The following is a 12429-nucleotide window of genomic DNA, read 5'->3' as shown; positions in this document are numbered from 1 at the left end:
CTTTAACCTCCACTTAACTACACCAAAGAATTATCGAGGACCTGCAGAATGATTGTCAATCCAGTCAATCTGCCTTCCTTAATGACTATTTTGATTTCGTTTAATATAATTAATTCTATCGACTTAGCCATTAGGAAGGAAGAGAGGAAATAAAAGAAAATAAGGATCGAGAAATATAGAAAAAAGAGACAAAAGAAAAATAAAGGTAAACAAAAAGCAGTTGCAGAGTGCATGTATAATATAAAAAGTAAACAAAGCAAGAATAAAACTAAAAAAATATAAGAAATTGAATCAGAAAAAGAGAATAAAACAGGAAAATTATATCAAATTGTCATTGTGAAGGAAAGAATATCAATATGAAAGAAACGATTAATAATTATCGGTATTCGACATGGGGAAATAAAAACAACTCTCATATAATTCACATGAAGGGGCTTTCTCCTTCCACGGATTTTTAGCCACAAGGGAATTAAGGGAAATGGAATGGTTTATCTTGAGGCCAAGGACGCCAACTCAAACAGTCTCTGCTGTCATAGATAATACTATACAAAGATCTATTCCCTTTTACTGAAGCCAAGCTAATTAATTGATTCACTTGGGACCTATATGACGATAACTATAAAATGTGGTCAATAAAGTATGATATTTTTCCTCCATTATCCTTTCCAAATCCAAATGATCCTAAAACGATTCATACTTGGATATTCGTTACGCAGTTCTGACAGCAGATCACCCAACAATGTTCCTGCTGTAACACTCCATACACAGTATGTCACAGTCTCATGGATGTTAGTTTTAGGCCACATTGGATCTGAACTCGATTGTCCTCCTCTACCTGATAAAGAAACCTGTCCAAACTATTTCGTTTCTTTGACATCCTTGAACCATCGATACTATGTATCAAATCAAATCAAAGTAGGTATCTTGGTGCAATCAAGGTTCTTGTACACTGGAATTGTTAATCAACAAAGTTCGCGTCATGGAATGAAAGGAAATCTAAAAATGTATTTATTCCATTCGATTCTATACATCTTGTCCACCTTTTAGGCAATGTGTGGGTGACATTTCATAAAACTGTTTATCCTTTGAGTAAATCCTTTCATTGAGCTATTTTCTAACTTCTTTGAAAATGGCGAAGCTCAGGCTTCCATAAATACGAAAAGTTGATAGTCAGACGGGGCAAGGTCTGTAGAGTAGGGCTGGTGCAACTAAATGTAGCAATCAAATGCTTTCAATGCTTCCTTGGTTGGTTTTGCTTGCACTTTACTGTGTCCTCTACTGTGTACTATTTATGATTCACAATTTTAATATTTTTACTCTATTACATTAACAATCTTGAAAAATATCGTTCCAGAATGCTGCTATGTTAATCTACAATATATTGTTATTTACAAGCAGCCAACCAAGAATATCATAAAACTATATATAACACATGTAAATCTATGTAAGCATAAATTGAGTACATTTATGTCAAGGTCGCAGCTAGGACGACAGAGCCAGAAAGTTAAAAATCAGTCGAATGAAACTAGTAGAACCAAAAATAGTAACTAAAAGTACACTACTGAAATAGTCGATAGTAAATAGTAACAAAATCAGTCGGACCGAAAATAGCGACTGAAAACAGTTGATTGAAACAGTCACTGGTAATAAGTAATAAAATCAGTCGAACCAGAAATAGTCATTTACTAAACAGTCGATTGCAGTCGATAGTTCCCAGCACTAATTGGAACTGAATATAGTTGAAACAATCGATAGTTGCAAAACAGTCGAGCTAGTCGACAGTAATAAAAATTAACCAAATGTAGGGTTCGACTGTTTTTTCCATTCATTATATCCGACAAAGATATCCTCGTCTAAATTGGGAGAGAGGAAAGGGCGGATATAATTTATTGGATTAGTCGATTTTAAATGTTAGTTAATTAATGTTATATTTTAGTGTTATGAAATATTAATAGAATAATTATCCTAAATACGTTTGTATATACAGCAGAATATAAAATACTTGTAGTAGATAGGTTCAATAAGGTTTTTGTTTATTTTTATTACAGTGGATAGGCCAAGCAAAGTTGCAGTTGGTATGAGAAAATATAGGAATAAGAAAGCAATGATAGAAAACAAGGAACGCTTTAGGTCCCATGGTACGCTACCTAACATAGGTGATTTGACGAATGGTCTATCCAAACTAGAATAACTACGAAAAGTCCCCGTCGGGAATCGAACCCGTGACCTCCGCGTGTGAGCTGAGCTATCTAACAGCTATACCATAGAACTTGCCCGCAATATTCCTGCAGCTTCTCATATGGTTAGTGTATAAAAACAAACTGAACGACTTCCGTTATACCAGGTCAGCAATAACATCATACACAAATATCTGAATATTTTAGATAAAAAAAATATATGAAAACTTTATACGTGCCTTTGAAATTTGAGGGTTTCCCTCGATTTCTCCCTTTCCCCCCATCAGATCCTGACTTGGTTCCAATGAGACCACCTCGGAATCATAATTATCGGTCCATAATTAACGGAATAATCGGCGAACATACATTAAAAAATATATACAGTGGAACATAGAACCTCCTCTTTATTGAAGTCGGCTAATAAATATGTTAGATTTAACAAATTTGAATAAATTTATACTAAAACTACAGGATGTGTAAACGGTTTCGCAGTAATCGATCGAATGATAATGTTTGACAAAACTATAATCATCCGCCGCAAATATAATTCGCAAGTTCCTAGAATACGTTTGGCATATATTTCGTGAAATAAAATTTAATTGAAATTTCAACTAGCCGCAACAGGAAACAGCGTAAAAGGTTAAATATTTATACACGCTGCCAAGTTCTCTATTTTATCATAACATGCCGTTTCATACTTTTACTTTCGGTTCGCGCTAGTACTACCAACCGGAGAATCCATTTAATATATTCATATGTCGTATGATAGATATAGTTTCATTCAAACATCCGCGGCCGGTCTGAAATCCGTTGAATGCAAACGAAAACAGGTACTAATAATCATCTTGATATTTTTTTCATCTTGTGAATACGATTTTGCACACCTGAAGTCGTATAGTGAGAACTAGAGGGGTCTTGACGTTAGACCCACGATACCGAGCGCAGGCCGTTGTGACCTCAGGCGAGTGACCAACGGAGCTCGGTAGTTTATTCCGGCCTGTCGCGGTCCACGGTAGGTTCGCCAAAGACTCCGTATTTCTCATCATTCAGTTCAGGGGCTCAAGCTCTGTCAGAACGACCGAACTATTACGTCACAATCATAATAGGGCACAATAGATTCGTGCAGTTTACGATTAAACGTCTGCCTTTGTGAAAAATAGGAACGCTTAGGAGTAATAATGAGCGGTAGAAAAAAGAAAATAAATAGAGAGAGGTAATTGGTGCGCTCGTACTGGGGACGAACGAGTTTTATGCACGTATCTAGGACATTGTTTCGTAATGGTGCAGAAGTAATTGGATTATTTATGGGCGAATATTTGCATACAAAACGTAATGGCGCAAAATTAAGCGGACATTGGGGCCTGGGATTGTTTTCGAGTCATAGATCCTTTCAGGTTTGCGCAATGCATTTCTCACCGAAAATATTGAAATTTTGAATAAATGTTCGCCGTTGACTAGCCAATATGAAATTGAAATTGTGTTATTATTAGGAAATTGTATACTGGCGATTTTTTAAATTTAAATATGGATTTATTGAGACAAAAATAGTACAATTTTCTATGTATAAATCGGCTTAGTGAAAACTTTGAAAACATCTCTTTACTTCATCTCATAACTTCATCAACTCATAACTTCTTGCATTTGGAATTGTCGCAGTAGATCTAGTTTTCATCACTAATCACAACAAACTTGTCTTTTTTGTCTGGTAAACAATGAAACCAGAAATTAACCATAGTACTGAAGAAATTGAAATGCTAATTTTAATCAATTCGAAACGTAGTAATTTTCCCCTCTTGTATAACGATCGTTTTTATTCCAATACTAACACATGGGCTGAAAAGACCCACGCGTACTGAACACTGTTCAAAATCATCTACACGTTTTTGTTTTTGGTCAATGGTGAGCACTAAATTTGAACATAACTTTCTCATAGTCAAATGCTCATGCAGTACAAAAGTAAACACGTTCTTTTAATATCTTTACGATATCAGCTAACTAAGCAACTTTACTTTTCGATCAATTAAAACCATTTTCTCTATTTTTTTTATGTTTTCTGGTGTTACCTCCTCATTTGGACGTCCAGTGCGTTCTGCATCATCGGTGTTTCTACGACCACGTTTGAAGTCAGCAAACTAACGTGTTATTGTTGTTTATGATGGAATGAAGTCCTTATAACATTTTTAAAGCCATTGCTTTGCTTGAACGGTTTTTTTCCATCAAGAAGCAGAGTAAAATTAAAACACGAAATTGTTTTAGATGCATTGTACTCTTGTATTGTACTCTTAACACCATACCTCACAAACTTATGAGTAGAATATCATGAAATTTTAACAGATTTCTTTTGAAGGTTAGTACTAAGTGAAAATGTAGCGAATGCAATGTGTTGGGCGCAGGACTTTTCAGCCCTTAAGTACAATCATATCAGTTTCAATCAATAATGATTATCCCAGAGTTTATTTATATTTTTTCATTTAGAGAAAGCTTGAAAGTCGTTAACTTTAAAAAATGTTGGTACCATTAATAGTTTGCTAAGTACAACAGTACAACCAAATCACTACCATGTTGAAACCAGCACACATATAAAATGTTCACAACAACTTAAATAACAGTACTGTGTCCCTTTACTATTACAACTAAAACAAACAAATTTGAATTAAATGGGTTTTGTTGATTGTTACAAAATTTAAAATCTAATTCGTAATCATAATAAAAAAATATTTTTTTTAAAATAATATAATATAATATACGGAGCTTGAAATTCACATAAACAGGTGTGGTAAATAATCAGTAACTATTCCTAACTACAACAATTAATAGTACCCGTAGTAAAGCAAAATAAATCGGATTCTGTTTAAAAAAGACGGCATACTAATTATTAATAATAATGCTCTATCATATATAGCTAACTTAGTTACTTATTCACCATACATCGTTCTATTTGACTATATATTTGATGTTTTTTTCTATGAACAAATTGTAACACAGGATTAATCTCAAAATAAACTTTAATTCATTATAATAAATAATACCCTATAATTGATTTTAATTAATTTTTTTTCTATGAACAAATTGTAACACAGGGTTAATCTGAAAATAAACTTTAATTCATTATAATAATTAATACCCTATAATTGCATTTAGTAATGCAAGTTGCTTGTCAAACTTGACTTTTCAAAAGGAGGTCAAATACTTATTATTTTAAAGCACTTTTTAATTTTAAGCTTTATGCTCTAAATAACAATAAAAATATGTTAAAATGTGCACTAAATCAGATTAATTCGACAATTTTTTTATGGTTTCTCGGTTGGGTTTTCAACCTATAAATCTCGAAATACATTGTCTTTGAATTGTATTGGCGTAAAATGAAATTCGTACATTCTATTCTTGCCTCCAATTCAATTAATCACTAACAGCAAATAAAATCATTCAGATTGAGAATGGTTGTAGTTTTGAATCAACATTCACGATTGAGGAACATTCAACTGTACCATTAAATTGATTCTTTGTTTTCAATGCCTGATGCCGATTCAACATTTTTGCAAATTTATTCTATGAGTGCTCATAGAATATAGTCCTCCTGACTATACAACAGAGCAGATAAGGAGAGAGAAATTGTGGCAACTTTGGGTATGTTTTTGCAGAATCATAACCTATTGTTACAATTGTTCAACAACATTTCCAATAGGTAATAAAACGACACCATTATTATCATTAAACCGGACAAAGTCCCACATGGAGAGCATGTAGTAAAACACAATGTACCAACTGTGATTTATTGCCCATAGTAGTTCTACAATCTGCCCAGAGGGCGAAGGTAAGTATTTGTTATGTTTATATTATATATATATGGTATATAGAAAATCAATTCATTAAGTGATCTGCTGTATTAAATACTAATTTAATTAATCAGTCTTATTCTAAAGTATATATATGTCCAAAATCAGATCGGATAGTGTTAGACGTTTTAGTCTACGCAGTTTACTGTCACTTCGTATATTTAGCGTTTATTGAATAGCGAGTACATTGGGATGCACTGACACTCTCATTAAGTGATCTCCTCTATTAAATACTAATTTAATTAATTAGTCTTATTCTAAAGTATATATATGTCCAAAATCAGATCGGATGGTGTTAGACGTTTTAGTCTACGCAGTTTACTGTCACTTCGTATATTTAGCGTTTATTGAATAGCGAGTACATTGGGATGCACTGACACTCTTTCGAAGTATTTCACACAAACACGTTGAATTAAACTTGTTATTGATTCTCGAGGAATATCATGTTGTTTACTTGAAATATTGGATGGAGCATCGACAATGGCACGCAACACTTTATTTTGGAACTCTTGTATGATGGATATATTGGACTTGCTGGCGGTTCTCCATAGTTGGATTCCATATGACCAAATAGGCTTGAGTATAGACCTATACAATAATATCTTGTTATCTAATGATAACTTGACTTTGCGCTCGATAAGCCAATATATTTGGTATATGACTGGATTTTGATTTATTGCCTTTCATACGCCATCTTTTCAGCCACAATGGTATTTGATTTAGGTGTGTTTGTAGATTATTCGATGCTGTGGCTGGAACTGGTGGCTAAGCCTGCCATGGCCCACTGTGAAGCAATTGTTATGGCTGGCGATCCATATAGAGATAACACGATGCAGATAATCCAAGACAGTCATCGTTATTATGATGCCTTGCAATATCCATTGATATTTTAGAAAGGAAACAACAGATTAAATATTAAACAAAGAAATTCAATGACAGGATAACATATACATTATTATATTTCCATTTTTTTTGTACTGTAATTTCTTTGTTTAGACGTAAATATTAACAAGAATATTAATGCTATGAACTTTTGTAGATACCGGTTGATCATCCGTGGCAATCAAAATAATATTACTCTTACTAAAATTTAAAATGTGCTATTATGATACATTAAGTTTAATCAAGCGAAGCTCTGTTCTGAGGAATACGTACATTTGGCTGATGTTATCATCAGCAACAGAGATGGAACACTGATATCTACAACATCGGTATCGCATTATATAACAGGCAGTCCGCATTATATAACAGATCTGTTCATTATATTTACGTGCAATCCAAAGAGAATGATGAAATTGTAGGAATGTTCGTCCGTTCGGTCGGTCGGTCTATGTGGCTGTCGATGCGATTGTTGTCCGAACACTCACTACTATTTTTGTGGAAGGAATTTACACGAGAACTGAAAACACTGGTTGAATAAAACTTGTTTATTTTAACATTGAATGATACATGTGGTCGACAGGAGAATGGACAGGATATTAGGTTAGGTAAAGGAAGTACGGTAGCGCTGTGAAAGTGGTACAATTACAAGGGGTTAGAGAAAAGAAAAGAGAGCGAGACGTCGTCGTGGTGGTCTTTTATAGCTGGGAACCGCATGGTACTACACTACTATTTTTGTGGAAGGAATTTACACGAGAATTGAAAACACTGGTTGAATAAAACTTGTTTATTTTAACATTGAATGATACATGTGGTCGATAGGAGAATGGACAGGATATTAGGTTAGGTAAAGGAAGTACGGTAGCGCTGTGAAAGTGGTACAATTACAAGGGGTTAGAGAAAAGAAAAGAGAGCGAGACGTCGTCGTGGTGGTCTTTTATAGCTGGGAACCGCATGGTACTACACTACTATTTTTGTGGAAGGAATTTACACGAGAACTGAAAACACTGGTTGAATAAAACTTGTTTATTTTAACATTGAATGATACATGTGGTCGACAGGAGAATGGACAGGATATTAGGTTAGGTAAAGGAAGTACGGTAGCGCTGTGAAAGTGGTACAATTACAAGGGGTTAGAGAAAAGAAAAGAGAGCGAGACGTCGTCGTAGTGGTCTTTTATAGCTGGGAACCGCATGGTACTACACTACTATTTTTGTGGAAGGAATTTACACGAGAACTGAAAACACTGGTTGAATAAAACTTGTTTATTTTAACATTGAATGATACATGTGGTCGACAGGAGAATGGACAGGATATTAGGTTAGGTAAAGGAAGTACGGTAGCGCTGTGAAAGTGGTACAATTACAAGGGGTTAGAGAAAAGAAAAGAGAGCGAGACGTCGTCGTGGTGGTCTTTTATAGCTGGGAACCGCTTGGTACTACACTACTATTTTTGTGGAAGGAATTTACACGAGAACTGAAAACACTGGTTGAATAAAACTTGTTTATTTTAACATTGAATGATACATGTGGTCGACAGGAGAATGGACAGGATATTAGGTTAGGTAAAGGAAGTACGGTAGCGCTGTGAAAGTGGTACAATTACAAGGGGTTAGAGAAAAGAAAAGAGAGCGAGACGTCGTCGTGGTGGTCTTTTATAGCCGGGAACCGCATGGTACTACACTACTATTTTTGTGGAAGGAATTTACACGAGAATTGAAAACACTGGTTGAATAAAACTTGTTTATTTTAACATTGAATGATACATGTGGTCGACAGGAGAATGGACAGGATATTAGGTTAGGTAAAGGAAGTACGGTAGCGCTGTGAAAGTGGTACAATTACAAGGGGTTAGAGAAAAGAAAAGAGAGCGAGACGTCGTCGTGGTGGTCTTTTATAGCCGGGAACCGCATGGTACTACACTACTATTTTTGTGGAAGGAATTTACACGAGAATTGAAAACACTGGTTGAATAAAACTTGTTTATTTTAACATTGAATGATACATGTGGTCGACAGGAGAATGGACAGGATATTAGGTTAGGTAAAGGAAGTACGGTAGCGGTGTGAAAGTGGTACAATTACAAGGGGTTACAGAAAAGAAAAGAGAGCGAGACGTCGTCGTGGTGGTCTTTTATAGCCGGGAACCGCATGGTACTACACTACTATTTTTGTGGAAGGAATTTACACGAGAATTGAAAACACTGGTTGAATAAAACTTGTTTATTTTAACATTGAATGATACATGTGGTCGACAGGAGAATGGACAGGATATTAGGTTAGGTAAAGGAAGTACGGTAGCGCTGTGAAAGTGGTACAATTACAAGGGGTTAGAGAAAAGAAAAGAGAGCGAGACGTCGTCGTGGTGGTCTTTTATAGCCGGGAACGGCATGGTACCAATCCACCAGTGCCAACCTTTGAATTTTTGTTTTTGCCAGGCCATAAGTGTTCAAACAGACATTGATATCGTTAATATACTTTATTACACAAAAATCGTTTCGAAAAATGACGTTTAAACATGAGAACGCCTCTAAGGCCTGTACGTGCCTCTATATGGAAACATATTCGAGCACAGTAAAAGCAGTTACGGTTTTCATAAAGTGAACCATTTATTTTTACGAGTCAAGTGCGACAAACAAGGCGATTCATTCACGGCTGCCCTTGTCAATGTCGAATATTAAATAGCTGTTAGAATCGGATTTTATGGTTCATTGTTTCAGACATTTGAGCGACCTTAAAGGTTGTAGGTGTAACGTTACTCCAGCGGGTATCCATTTACCGGCTAGCTCGGACGGAGCCCGTGCGTATGTGGGCCTGTTTATCATACGGTTGCACAACTGTCGTGCACGCTGACCTTCATAGGATAACGTACACTATGGAGATTTTTAATAGGCAATTTACGGACTTAATGATCCCAAAAAAAAAAAAATTAACGGTTTTCTATGTTGTCAAACTAGAGGTTCGATCGAATTATCGTTTTCGATATTTCAAAAAAATATCGATATATCTGAGGAAAAAAATCGAATTTATTTTGCAATAATAGCGATATTTTAAAAATTCATTTAAAATTTTTACACTGAACCTGTAAAATTAAGTACCAATTTTATAATGTTTTTCAATTGAATAATATCGGTCAATTGAAGTCCCCGACCTACCATAGTAAAACACATTTTTTGGCAAAATTATTGTTTTTTTGTTCAACATAATTCCCTTCAAGGGTTATACACTGATTATAGCGTACTTTCAACTTTCCGATAGGCCTCAATTTCGGCATTCACCTCTTCGTTCAACGAAAATTTCTTCCCAGCGAGCATTCCTTTGAGATCTGAGAACAGTCGCTGGGGGCCAGATCTGGAGAATACGGTGGATGAGGAAGCAATTCGAAGCCGATTTTTCGATTTTTGCCATCGTTTTCACTGACTTGTGACACGGTGCATAGTCTTGGTGAAGCAGCACTTTCTTTTTCTTCAAATGCGGTTGTTTTTCGGCGATTTCGTTCTCTAAACGGTCCAATAACGCTATGTAATAGTCGCTGTTGATGGTCCTTCCTTTTTCAAGGTAGTCAATCAAAAAATTATTCTATGCGCATCCCAAAATGCAGACGCCATAACCATGCCAGCCGTCTGTTGCGTTTTCCCACGCTTTGGAGCGGGTTCATCGTGTGCAGTCCACTCGGATGACTGTCGATTGGAATTCGGAGTGAAATGATGGAGTCATGTTTCATCCATTGTCACATATCGATGCAAAAATTTATTTGTTTGTTCATTACGCTTGATCATCTCCAAACACTGTTCCGAATCGTCAACTTGTCGTTGTTTTTGGTCAAAAGTGAGCTCGTGAGGCATCTACTTTGCACAGAGCTGATGTACACGTTCAGTAGACATCTTTAGAGTGTCTGCTATTTCATTTAATTTCAATCTACAGATATTCAAAATCATTTTGTGGATTTTTGAAAATGTTTTCATCAGTAACAACCTCTTCCTCCAAGTTAACACCTCTCTTTTGTGTGTCCACTGCGTTCACCGTGTTCGGTGTTCATTTAACAACGTTTTTACAAGAATTTTTTTTCACAATAACAAAAGTTGCTTCACTATAAATGCTATAATTCACAAACTAATGATTCGACTGCTGTCAAATTTAGACACGCATCTTTTGAACGTTAGGGCTAACTAAAAAACGTATGGATTTAATTCTAGTAGCGCCATCTATGTGTCAATTGACCTGTTACTTTTTCGGCATCTTTAGTCCAAATCACGGTACGCGGGCCAAGTGTGGCACATGCTTGTATTGATGCCGCCCGCGAAATCTTGTTTATTTTCTTTATTTAAATAACAACATTTTTGTAGAGCGAATATTATAATTTGATTTTCTTAGTAATTCCAAATGATTTGATGGCAACAAGTATTTTTTATCTCTACTGAGAAGCGGAAGTTAAGTAAAGAAGACCAGTAAGTAAAGAATATAATGTTAAACGATACTATACTTCTTTACTTGAAGAAAGGTATAAGAAACATGTTGATGAAGCAAGAAAAGTTATGGTAGCTGAGAACAAAAAAAAACTAATACAGCAAATAAGTATGTTTTCTAAATCAAGTACAGAGATCGAATAAAGTTTTTCTGCCTCATATGAAGCCTCATTATAATTAGCCAGAGCTAAGAAACTCCGTAGTAGAGGTGGTGTTGGCCATCTAAAAAATATCGATATTTCGTTATATCGATATTTTAGAAAATATTGATTTATCTTTTAAAAAAATGTCGATGTATCGGGGAAAAATATATCGATATTTTTTTTGTTACAAGTATAAAAATATCGACATTTTACAAAACATATATCGATATATCTAAGAAAAAATAATCATAGTGAAATATTAAATGAAAGTGTAGTAAAAATAAAATAATAGTAAAAATAGTGAAATACTACTCTAAAAATATCGATATATTGCCCAAAAAAATATCGCCCAAAAATATCAATATTTTTTTTCACAAAATATCCATAAAATATCTATACACCAATATTTTTTCTGCATCCCTCCCACCTAGTAACGAAATTGTAATAAAAAAATGCGCTGTTGCAATGGCTAAACGCTTCATGCAGCCGAAATTGGCGAAAAAATCTGAATCCATAGCATTATTTCATCAAACGGTGATGCGACGATTTGATGACATGGGTGATTATATTTCGAAAAGTATATATGATCGCTTTGTAGATGTAGAGTACTATTCAATATGTTTGGATGAAAGAACCGATCAGACCAGACCGATATTAGTCAATTAATAATTTTTATACGTTGGATTTTGAAAGGTTTTACAATCACGGAGGAAATGCTGTATTTAGTAACATTTCAAAGGCAGTGATATATTTGAAGCAGTTAATAAAACATTTATGGATTACGGAGGATTTCGTAAATGTTCTTGTATTGTGATTGATGGGGCAAAAGCTATGATTGGGGCAGTGACAGGATTGGTGAGACTTTTTAAACAAAATTATATTGATTGTCCGTTATTCCATTGCATCATTCACCAAGAAGTCTTATGTGCA

Source organism: Rhynchophorus ferrugineus, unplaced genomic scaffold, assembly GCF_030347505.1.
Source record: "Rhynchophorus ferrugineus isolate W39M unplaced genomic scaffold, kcgeb_rfMv2 rfM2, whole genome shotgun sequence".
Lineage (NCBI taxonomy): Eukaryota > Metazoa > Arthropoda > Insecta > Coleoptera > Curculionidae > Rhynchophorus > Rhynchophorus ferrugineus.
Note: the sequence above shows the minus strand (reverse complement) of the source record.